Source organism: Cyprinus carpio, chromosome A16 (assembly GCF_018340385.1).
Source record: "Cyprinus carpio isolate SPL01 chromosome A16, ASM1834038v1, whole genome shotgun sequence".
Taxonomy (NCBI): Eukaryota; Metazoa; Chordata; class Actinopteri; order Cypriniformes; family Cyprinidae; genus Cyprinus; species Cyprinus carpio.
In genome coordinates this window covers 19330533-19342681 of record NC_056587.1, presented here as the reverse complement: position 1 = coordinate 19342681, position 12149 = coordinate 19330533, and the positions used below count along the sequence as shown (strand labels likewise).

General features: G+C 35.0%; 1 protein-coding gene across 2 annotated transcripts in view; it reads right to left on the bottom strand.

The window, feature by feature from the left end:
* The window catches only part of LOC109104762 (synaptic vesicle glycoprotein 2A-like), a 30760-nt gene extending 19252 nt beyond the window's left edge, over positions 1-11508 (bottom strand). Inside the window, exons 1-2 of one of the 2 annotated variants that reach the window (XM_042773159.1) lie at positions 11350-11505; positions 6941-7027 (exon numbers count right to left, since the gene is read on the bottom strand). The gene's annotated coding sequence lies outside the window, so the exon portion shown is untranslated. Of the gene's footprint in view, positions 1-6940; positions 7028-11349 lie in introns of both variants that reach the window. The other variant, XM_019118039.2, reaches the window with a different exon arrangement.
* Between the last annotated feature and the right edge of the window lie 641 nt (positions 11509-12149).

Below are 12149 nucleotides of genomic sequence, written 5' to 3'. Positions count from 1 at the left end.
TCCATTTATTGCATTAATAATCTAATATACATAATTGAGCCAAATTAATATTATCTCAGGGGTACTTAGGAGCTCTACAGCACAGATAAATATCTGTACAGAAATCTTTCACCGAACACACCTGAAAGGGATGAGATTCAGGGTTAGGAAACAAGAACCAGAGCTGATGATGACAACACATGTAATATGATTTTTGAACAAATAACACTTATGAGCTGGTTCTTTTTAACTAATCAGAATGAGTGAGTCAAAAAGATTAAAAATCATTCTTGTATTTTGAATTTTTGACTCACTGAATCATTCAGAGAGGATCCTGATGTACTCAGTAAATCAGAAGTCATAACTTTTTATCATGTCTAACTCTAATATAATATAATATAATATAATATAATATAATATAATATAATATAATATAATATAATATAATATAATATAATATAATATAATATAATATAATGTACAAATAACAATGTGGAATATTTAATTTTGCTGTAATAAATGATCAGATTTAATAATATTATATAAAAATATACATGTATTTAAGATATCTATCTATCTATATATATATAGCTCTCTTTCTTTATCTATCCATCCATCCACCCATGTATAAAACATACATCAGAAGAAAAAAATCTGTTACATAACCATATGTATAATAAAACCCATCAAAGAAATTGGAGGAATTTTGGAACATTTGGAATCTTTAATTTTGCTGTAATAAATGATCAGATTTATTTTAATAATATATTATAATACAATATTTATATACATAAAATAAATTAATGTTATATAAGTGACTAAATAAAATTAAGTGGAGGCAAAAAAACACACACACACACACACACACACACAGACATATTGTTTGGATATAGGCCTATGTATACAGAGTTAAATAACGATTCCCGTTCCTAATGATGGCACTCTTCTTTTTTGTTAACTAAATGTAAACAAGTCACATTCATTTTCACATTCTTATCTAATTTGCCTATTCTTTTCTCTCTCTCTTGTTGTGTATTCCTCTCTGAATAGAGCTCATCAGCTGGGCGGCCACCTCTCAGCATCCACATCACCCCGTGTCTGTGAAGATAATGAGCCGGCAAGACATTCAGCCTTCTCAGTGACAGACAAAAAAAGGCAATCTGGGATATCTGTCAGTACTGCTCTACTCAACACCTCGGACCAAGTCCTATTACGTTATCAGGGAACTGATAAGAGAAAACACAGAAACAGACCACGCATGTGGACTGCAGAGATGTAAATGCCAATAAAACAAATTGACGTGCTTCTCTTGTTACTCAAAGCAAACACTGCATAATAGAGAAGTTGGTTGTAAAGCTATAAATGTCTGTAAAGGTGAATCTGGGGTGCTATGAGCTCATCAACGGATGCGATTGGTCCAAGGGAGAAATGGCCCAGTTGGCGGCAGCAGGCATGGATCTGCCTTATGCTGTCCTGTGTAGTCGTTTCATTCTCACTCATACAATCCCTGCATGTTCTCTCTGCATGTGCACCTTTCTGCCAGTAGAGACCTGCGCTGCCATTGTGAATTTTTTTTTTTTTTTTTTTTTTTTTTATTTGTTGATTTCTGGGATTATTGAACTGCGTTTGTTTTGTGAATTTCCATGCAAGTGGGTTCTGATGAGTATTTAATCGATATCGCGCTGACAGATGAGGAAAATCATCAGAATCACTGCCACACTCAGGGAACTAAGATTTCATTCAAAATACACAAATATTCAAAATACATACATTTCTTTCACTTACTCAACATTTACTCAGACTCATATCATTCCAAACCTTTGAGACTTTCTTTCTTCTGTGGACCACAATGGATATTTTTGTAGTCTTGTCTTGGTTTTAGTGTTTATTTTATTTTATGTTATTGCATCTCATCTCATCGAAAACTGGTGGGGTCCAAACAACATTGGATTAATGGATTCCTTTCAAAATATGTTCCTTCTTCTTAAACTATCACTTTATTACGCATTTTTACTGCGTTAAATGGTTCAGTTCAATCTAAATTTAAATTTGGACATAATTTACCAGGGTAATTATTATTAACTAAAACCGTTAAAGCATGTTTTGCCAAATAAAATAAAAGTAAAACAGAAACATAAATATATTAAACCTAAATGGCAATAAAAAGAAAATAATTAAAATAAAAGCTAATATTAACAAACTATAATAGTACTGTATATAAATAATACTACAATAACACTGTCATTTACTAAATTTTGTATAATTCAGTAAAACACAAATTACAATGAAACTTCCATACAATGAACGTACTTAATGAAAGTACTGTAAATGTGGTTGCCAAGCTCCAAAAAGTACCACTAAATCAGTCAACACAACTTATTTCAGTTTCAACACAGCAGCTATTTAAAGTCTTCTGAAACCATATGATAACTTTATGTGACAAACAGACTGAAATTTGGGATGTTATATGCTCCACTTCTCAGCCATAACACCGTCAAAGAGATTTGAGAGCTATAAATGGGAGGTAAGAGTTCAAGTTTCAGTCCGATCCTCACACACATCTACCATAACCATTCTTCAATACATTCAGGTGAGTAAATGATGACAGAATTGTTCATTTATAGGTGAACTATCACTTTAGGAGCTCTCAATGACATTCAATGTCAAACCAATAAACCTTTAAATAAGCCGAGTAACTAGTCCTGCACAGGCAGAGCACACAGGCTATGCTGCAGTATGGTTTCACAGTTCACAAATACATCTCATCTCTATTCAGGTCTGAAGACGGGACACCAATAGCAGGAGCAGCGGTGTGTGTGAGATGGCTCTGCTCTTGGTGGAACACTTGCGTTTCAATTAGACTCGTACAGGAACACATGTCAGCGCTAAAGAACAGGGCCTAAAAGCTCAGTGAACCAAAGCCTGGCCCAGAGCTGTCAAATCTCCTCGCTGATACACTGCCCTGTGCAATATGAGATTAGAGGCCTTTTAGATGTGATTTAGGACTGCGGTAGATCAAAAATGGAGTAAAACACAGACAAAGTAGACAGTGCCCTTCTTAAATACAGTAATAAATGAAATTTCCTCTATATCTGCTATGAATCAAGAGAGATGGAACACTGCAAAAATACTTTCCTTTTATATTTCTTTATATACACACTATATATTATGGGAGCTTGTTTCCGCCAAGGAATTACATTTTTTTTTAAAAGTAAAAAAAAAAAAAATTAAAGATTGTGACTTTTTATCCCACAATTCTGCCTTTTTTTCTAAGAATTGGGAGATATAAATTTGCAATTGCAAGTTATGAAGTCCAATTGTGAGTAAAAAAGTCAGCTCATTTCTGACATTTTCTTACAATTGCGAGCTTATTATCTCGTTATTCTGACATTATAACTTAAAATTGCAAGTTCAAAATTATGCAATTCTGAGAAAAAGGTCAAGCTTCCATAGTGTTTATTTTTTTAATTATATAAATATTTAATTATTTTTGGATGCACAATTATTAAGCAGCATGACTGTTTTCAACATTGACTATAATAATAAATATTTCTTGAGTGGCAAATCAGCATATTATAATGATTTCTGAAGGATCATGTGACACTGAAGACTGGAGTAATGATGCTGAAAATTCAGCTTTGCATCACAGGAATAAATTGCATTTTAAACTATATTCAAATAGAAGATACTTATTTTAAATTATAATAATATTTTGGAATATATTCATTTTTGACTGCATTTTGAATAAAAAAAAAAAAAAAAACTTTATAAGCATCGAAATCTTACTGACCCCAAACCTCTAACAATACTAATAAATAAGTTTAGTATTAAATACATTTATTTAGTTAAACCCATTGTACAAGATCCAAATAGATTTTAATCTGACATTTTCTTTCTCACTGAACATCTTGCTGCACTTGGAAATATATTAGATAATGAAAGTAAAACAGGCTGTAAACCGTGTTTAATGTTGTAGTTAAAATTTAATTTTGAAGAGGTTGCGACACATCACTAAAAAAAATGTCCTACATCCTCATCTTTATTCTTAACATCTCTTTAGGATCAAGCTGATTGTGAATTAACTCTGATATAAAGGGTGGGCAATGGCTTCGCCTCTTGTTCACCAGTGATGAAAGACCCAATTATGTAATTCAGTTTTTGAAGCCGAGTCGACGCCAGCGGGAGTGTAGATCATCATTCAGTGAGAGATGACAGCAAAGCAGTGCATCAGCTCGAGTGTGAGGAGGCACACGGGATTGCACTGGAGAATCTCAGTGTTTGCCATAATAAATCACAAATGAAAACACAAACTCTAACAGTCCTGAGGGCCTCATTTCTGTTTTGTAGGAAACAGCACCGTGGATTATGAAGTCATCTTGTTTGGGTGTTTCCTGGTGATCTGATATTGTGCTACAATAATTCCATCAAGTGGCTAATGTCAATTAAAAAAACCCTCACACAGATGTTTAGAAACAGAGCACTGATGCTTTGCTGGGTCACATCTTTGACAGAATTTTGACATTCACTGAAACAGGGTTTGTCAACCCAAAGTGAAGGCTGGATTTTCTCTTTCTTTACCAAAAACATGCAAATAAATAGTCACATTAAGGATCATCTGCACCCATGACTTCATTCCCATAAAACATCAACCCACGTCATGTTTCTCTCTGCAAAATACACAAGCAGATGCCCATTTAGCATTTAGAGGAAATTATTATGCTGCCTTCTAAAATACCTTATTTTGACCAAATTCTAAAGCAGCATCTCATGCTCCTTTCACGGAGAATGCAATTCCGTAATGTCCTATGAAGAGCTTAGTAAAACATCCAATATGGCAGAAAAAACATGAAAAAAAAATGTTGATTTAATAACTAAACTATCAATAAAAATAATTTAAATTAAAATGCTCAAACTGATACAATAGTTCTGTGTGCTGAGTATTTGTATGCTTAAAAATAAAGGTTCTTTATTGGCATCTATGGTTCCACGAAGAACCTTTAATTCCATGGAATCATTCCATTCCACAAAAGGTTCTTTATAATAAAAAAAAAGGTTCTTTTAAGAACTGTTCACTGAAGGGTTCTTTGTAAAACCCAGAATTGTTCTTCTGTGGCATCTTTTTAAACCCCCCCTTTTGGAACCTTTATTTTTAAGAGTGTAGCCTAGCAACAGAATCATGCCCAACTCTACTGGAATCAACTGTTGAGATGAGACTGAAAATTGCTAACAAATAGTACTTTATTATATCTATACTGCATAGCACTCATTCTAAAGAAGGACTATTAGCCACCATGTGCTGCTTTAAAGGGTCACTTTGGCAGTCAGTTAAAAGCCAATGGTGGAAGGTTGGCAATGAGAGAGGAGACCTGCTCAGCAACAGGGACCTACAGAGCTGCAGAGAGAAGAGGAGCCTGTGCTCGCTGCCAGAGCCTCGTCATGACTAATGACAGGAATGCAAAAACAAACAAACAACAACAACAACAACAAAAACACTTAAACTTGTAAATGAATTTGTTTCTCCATGGGAACAGTTTTGGAGAAACAGCATTATATCACTTGTAATTTATTCTCTCATTCCATGGATCCTCTGCAGTGAATGGGTGCCGTGAGAATGTCAGTCACAAAAATCCACAAGTAATCCACATGACTCCAGTCCATCAATTTACATCCTGTGAAGTGAAAAGCTGCATATCTGTAAGAAAGAAATCCATCATTTTGACATTTTTAATTTTAAACTGTTGTTTCCAGGTAAAAGTCATATTCATAATATTGCTTTCACCATTAAAAATAAGTCATCTCATCTGAATCAGGAGAGAAATATGCAAAGATCAAACACTGTAAGCGAAAACTGTCCAAAATAGTTTTAATAAAAAATGTTGGTAAATTTTGATTTGAGAGGAAAACAGGGGATGGACTTTTTCACTGGAAGAAATATTATTATGGATTATGGACTCACGTTTGGCCAGAAGCAATGGTTTAAAGTTAAAAAACTTTAATGGTGAATTTGTTTCTAACAAACATGAAGCTTTTCACTGCACAGGATGTAAATTGATGGACTGGAGTGGTGTGGATTACTTGTGATCAGCTGTTTGGATTCTGACGGCACCCATTCACTGCAGAGGATAAGCAATGGTGAGCAAGTGATGAAATGCTAAATTTCTCCAAATCTATTCTAATGAAGAAACAAACTCATCCACATTTGTGGTGGAAATGATCAGTAAATAGTCTTTAAAAAGATAAACAGTCACAATGTTGGGATTTAAATCATGTTGGACACAAAACACTATGACTTTGGAATTTCACAGAAAAATAAAGGTCATACATATTTAGATTGGAGGATATTGATTTGTTTTTTGTCATTGGATAAAAGCAGGGTAAACAATTATCATTATGCAAAAGCATTTGTAATCATAAACATAAAGATTTCAGAAGAGAAGAAGCACTTAAAACTAATTTGTATAATCAAATATTCAAATTAATGCATACATTACTATTCCTACAGTAGCAATACTATTAACCGATACTTGTTGTTAGTCATTTTTAGTCTGTAATTTACATACAAGTCATTATAAATCCTATGTCATCCCATATAATAGCCCTATTAATACACTTAATGTGATCATTAATTATTCATTTAAATAATCTGAAAAGCAATTTCAGCATTAACAGTTTGCCCTTCAGGAACAATACATGCTGAGTCACTTGTCTTATCGGGGTATTGAAGCCATGTTCCACATTGTGAACGATTATTTGAACAACATTTAAAACAAAGCTTTATGTTATTCACCAGACAGATGGAATATGTGCACAGTGGTCACACACACACACACACACACACACAGGACAAACATGAGTAGGCCTATACAACATCCACGACATAACAATGACTATAACAAGATGAAGCAGTAAGCCTGATACAAACAAGTGAATTTATCTGTAAGTGGGTGAATCTCAACCAAACCTGTTCAGAACACGTTCAGGGCGTAATTCAGCCAATGGTGTGAGTTTGAGGAGGGAGGGACTATCTGTTTGTTCTTCCAATGGAAAACTGAGAGAGTGTTTAAAAACAAACATTGTTTTTGAAATTTCATTAGGTTGTAATGGCAAAGAAATCACACATTTCAGCTGTAATTTAGGACCACTTTTAAGGATCTCATGATAATTAATAATTGAAAAATATTCACTAGCATTCAAAAGGCTGATGGGTCTGGGAATGAGTGCAGTGGAACAGAGGGAGGAGAGGAGGATGTTAGAAGAGTCTCGACAGTGGTCTCTCAGGAAAGGACAGAGCCGCTGTGAGTCACGTTAGCCCTGAAACAAATCTCTCAGTGTGCACTGCTGTCACCATGGCCACAGTCACTCCTGCCCTCTGCTACATCAGCACCACCAGCATCCTCTGCCCTGCCTCCATTTTAGCCCAAAATACATCAGCACAAACAGGACTGAGCCACATTTATTTTGTTGCTATAGTGCACATGTGAATTGCCACTAAAATGTGAAAAATATTTTCTGCAAAGATTATTTTCAGAGAAATCATCATCCTTAAAGTCAACATGAAATTAAAATTGGCCTTATTTGATTTCTTAATATGTTCCTGATCTCATTGTGCATGATTATCATTAGCACACATTATTCTACAGAAATGAGACATTTCATCATTCATTATTTTGTATTCACATTATAAAATAAAATATTTGAAAACAATCACTGATCACTGATATGGCAATATAAATTAAAATCAACCCTATTTAATTTAATGACTTTGAGGTTGTACATAAAACAAAGATTATTGTAGCAGGTTTAACTAGAAAATACTATTTCAGTCTTTCTACTGCGATTTCATTTAATTCAGTATATTACTTTTTTTTGTGATATTTACCTGCAATTTCAGGTTAAAATTGTTTCAAAGTACTACACCAGAATATTTTCTGTGTATTTCCTGAGGAAAAAAATGATTTAATGTCATCCAAATGTAAGAATTTCTTCTTCCTCTGAAACAAATTTCCTTTTCTGCCGATGTCACATGATAACTGACAGCAAAACCGGCCTTCGATCTAGATCTATCTACATTTCACAATTCACTCAATTCCAGGCTGATAAAACTAACCTTGACTATATTACTTCTTGACAAATATCCTGTTTCAGAAATATATGCAGAAAACGGGCTGCAAATGGTTTCAAATTCTGACTTTGACTTAACAGTGGGACATGCAACTCAACAGGTTTAAACAACAAAAGAACAGTCGTGACATATTCTGCATGTGGTGTATATAGTGAAGTCCAGGGGAAATGATAGGTCCCTCTATAAGAGCTCATATTCTACCGCAGGGATTAATGGGTGAGATATTACCGTATGATTCAGTTATATGCGGACTCATGCAGTACACTAAACCTAAACATATTGCAGTTCCAAAGACACCCCTCACCCTCTATTTGCATCATTGTGAAACTGAGGATATTTGGATGTAACCTTGAAAGAAATCACACATCTATACTGACGCCACTGTTGTTTGTTACACCTCAAAGATGTCTACAGCCTTTATCAATCTCTCTCTGAACACATGCTGGGTGAGTAATGTATAGACTTCCCTCTGTGTGTAAAGTTACATCTTATGAGATTCTGCTTCAAATTGGCTGCCTTTGATTTCACTCTGAAAATGTACTATTTTCAAGTGATTTTACAAAAGACTAACAGATGGAAAGTGCACAGGTATTCAAAGACACAGGGGAAAAAAACTATAAACTATTTACCAAAATGTTTCGTTTGAATTAGAGAAAGGGAAAAAGGAAGAAACGCCAGTAATATTTCTTATTAAATTGCCAGGTTTTTTTTTTTTTGTTTGTTTGTTTATTTTTCATATTAAAGGTCAGTACAACACATGGAAATATTACATTAAATCAAAAATGTTAACCCAAGAAATGAAAATCTGGAGAAAATATACTCAAACTCAGGCAATCCCAGATGCAGATGAGTTTGTTTCTTCACTGAAAGAGATTTGAAAGAGAAATTTACCAAACCTAATGACATTTTTTCAAACCGTCGCTTCCAGCTAAAATATGAGTCCACTATTCATAATAATATTGCTTTCTCTAGTGACAAAGTAATCTTGTCTGAATCAGGAGATAAATATGCACAGATCAAGCACTGTTTACAAGTGAAAACCGTTCTAAACAAAGATGATGGTGGATTTTATGTGAGAGGACTACAGGAGATGAGACTTTTTCACTGGAGGAAGCATTTTTATGGACTATGGAGTGGTATTCTGGCAGGAAGTGATGGTTTAAAGTTAAAACCCTGTAATAACGAATTAGTTTCTTGCAAATATGAGGCTTTTTACTTCACAAGATCTTAATTAATGGACTGGAGTGGTGTGGATTACTTGTGGATTGCAATGTTTTTATGAGCTGTTTGAACTCTCATTCTGACGGCACCCATTCACCGCAGAGGATCCATTGGTGAGAGAGTGTTGTAATGCTACATTTCTCCAAATCTGTTCCCATGAAGAAACAAACTCATCTACATCTCGGATGGTCTGAGGGTGAGTGCATTTTCAGGAAATTCTCATTTTTGGGTGAACTATTCCTTAATTTGCTAAATTGCAATATTGTACTAAAAGAAAACTAATCTTTGAAAATTTGAGTTTATGTAAAATATTTTATCCAAATGTGACATGGACATGGAAATGTACTGCACCAGATTTTAGTGATAATCCTATTCCTGATTCCTGAATGAGTTCTGAACGATAAGACATCAGCACCGGCACAGATCAATGATAAACACTCCTGCCGTTAAACCCTGTTTCTGACCCTGTTCTCTCTCTTCCTCCTTTGCCACATCCCTCCTCTGAGGATTCCTCTCAAGGTTACTCAGAAAAGAGCACTGCAGCGCACAGAGCACACAATGATTGAGAAACAACTGCAATCCTGAGCAGCACCACCGCTGACAGAGACACCAAACGCTGTGTACCTGCACAAACAGCCTGCGAATCAATTCGCATTAGGAGAAACGGCTTCTCTCAAAGTCTTGCATGTGTGTTTGGCTACTTTCAAACGGATCGGATCAAAGTTACGATCTAGAAGTATTGAAAACACAGTAGGTCATCCTACCAATGATCTGTGTTATTGCTCATCAAACTTTCAGACATCTGTATATCACTTTTTTCTGTACCAACATAAAGCTTCATAATGTATAGTATCAAATACACAGCTCTACATATAATATCAATACTAAGTAACATAAATCTCAACATACTTATACTATCAGATATAAAACACTAATATCAATCCTACAATTCAAAGATATGCATATAGGGTCTACATAAAGCCTGCTATCAATACAGTAATACCATCGGAAATCTCTGCATACAAACAGTCCTAACAATATACAGCTTTGCATATTCCATCAAAACTGACAAATATTATCTAATCTCATATATAGGAATTGGTAAACAGCACAATTATAATTTTTCGCATGCAACAGTGCTAGTTTGTTATTTCCTGCTCAAAGGCGTGATTTCACTGAAAAAGCAGCAGTGATACATGCACATGTAGATCCAGAACATCACTGTGAATTCAGCCAAACCAAATGCAGTCAGCGATGGAATAAATCATCGAGGAGATTCACACACACATGCGTGCGCGCGCATGTAGCAGATTTCCATTCTTTATGTCTGTTGCAAGGTCATTTTGATGCTTTAAGATATCACGCGCTACAAATCTAATTTTAATCTATATTTCTCATGTTTTATTAATTGTAGCAAATATGAAACCCGATACCGGCCCAAAATCAGCCAGTGATGAAAATGGAAAAGCCTAATCAGTCTTATTCTGATGAATATGAGGTGAAGGGGCGAGGCTTAAGGTGCCGTATGTCTCTATGGGAATAGGGCTTTTATGAATTACTCTTTTAATCTATTCTTTATTTACCCATGGCAAATATAGATTAATATACATACAGGAAATAAGCAATAACATATCGTTCTGGGTGCAAAATACAGCGCATTTCACCGAGAAAAAAATAAATAAATCTTCTCACCAAAAATAAATAATTTTAGTGTCTCGAGATGATGCACGATCCGTGTTAAATGATAAATGCTGCCTTAAAAACAGATTTTACCTAATTTACGTAAAATTTTAAAAGATGCATTTTTGATCAAGATTACGTTTGCATCCATCATTGATGAGCGCACATTATTTTCCAAATGAATGAATCTCATGCATCAAATATGGAATCATAAAATTCAACATTTAACATTAAAACACTTACTCATTCATTAATGTGGTATGAGGATGAGCGTCTTAAATCACATATACACACTAATTATAAATTAGCTCCAAAACACAAATTAATTAGCCATAAACGTCACTTACCTGTGCGTTTCGGTTATTATTTTCCCCAAAATGCTGGAATAATTGTACATAAGACGCGGTGAATTTTTAGTCGTGATGATGAGGAGGACTGTGTGACATTGCCTGTATCTTCACCCTTTAACGAAGGCGCGTGTGACGTGTAACGGGGTGCAAACCTACAACACAGCCAAAATCAACGATTCCTACTATGGCGAACGCTTGACTTATTAATATTAATCGGCACGCTGACGTTGCATAGTAACCTTCCTGGAGCGTCCAGTTACGTAATCTAATTAGTATTCCTAGCCAAGCCTCCTCCGTACTAGAATTCGTTCGACTAGCGCTCCATCGCCAACTTCTACCTTTCAGCCAATCAGTTGGTCGAACGTCACGCTACGTTATTAATATTCATGAGACAAGTAGGATCCCTTCATTCTCCAGCAGACTTGCTGTCTTTACAAAAGTCTGCCTTTCAGCCAATCGTTTAGGTTTACGGAGAGACCGTGTTTTACGTAATTAATATTCATAAGCAGAGCCGTCGCCATAGTAGGATTAGCTAATTCGCATCCTGAGCGAGTCCTCATCTCAAGCGCATCGTTCTCCAATGTGCGAGCGACCCGAAATTAATAGGATATCGCCATCACCAATACTACAACTGAAACGCGTTTTTGTTATGATTACAAAACGTTAAAGTATGTTTAATCCACGCTAAATTCAAGTTTTATGAAAACGCGTGTTTTTTTCTCGAACAGTTCAGTCGTGTTTCTTTATAAATTAACGTCATAATGTGTGTTTTACATATAAGCCTTCATGCAGTGAGT